The sequence below is a fragment of the Arachis duranensis genome, chromosome 4, assembly GCF_000817695.3.
Source record: "Arachis duranensis cultivar V14167 chromosome 4, aradu.V14167.gnm2.J7QH, whole genome shotgun sequence".
Taxonomy (NCBI): Eukaryota; Viridiplantae; Streptophyta; class Magnoliopsida; order Fabales; family Fabaceae; genus Arachis; species Arachis duranensis.
Window position 1 is genome coordinate 80,016,220 of NC_029775.3, and position 576 is coordinate 80,016,795.

Below are 576 nucleotides of genomic sequence, written 5' to 3' on the forward strand. Positions count from 1 at the left end.
AAAATTATAAAGAAAAACGAATTTTACTTCCTCCCCACCATCCTGGCGTTAAACGCCCAACTGGTGCATGGTTTGGGCGTTTAACGCCCAAATGCTGCTTCTCCTGGGCGTTCAACGCCCAGCTGATGCATCTTTCTGGCGTTAAACGCCCAGAAGGTGCTTCTTTCTGGCGTTTAACGCCCAGATGCTACCCTTACTGGCGTTAAACACCCAGTGGGTGCTTCTCATGGGCGTTCAACGCCCAAATTGTTTCTTACTGGCTTTTTCACGCCAGTGAGCTTCCAATTTTTCCTGTAACTCTGTGACTTCAATCAATTGCTATTTCACCTTTTGAAGATACTCTAGCATCTACCTGTAAAACTTGATCAATTAAATAAACAAATAAAATTAAATTTAGTGATTTGGCTGGGTTGCCTCCCAGCAAGCGCTTCTTTTATGTCATTAGCTGGACTGTTACTGAGCTTCAATCAAGTCTCAGTTTTGAGCATTCTTGCTCAAAATTACCTTCAAGATAATGTTTAACTCTTTGTCCATTAACAATGAACTTTTTGTTAGAGTCATTATCCTGAAGCTCTA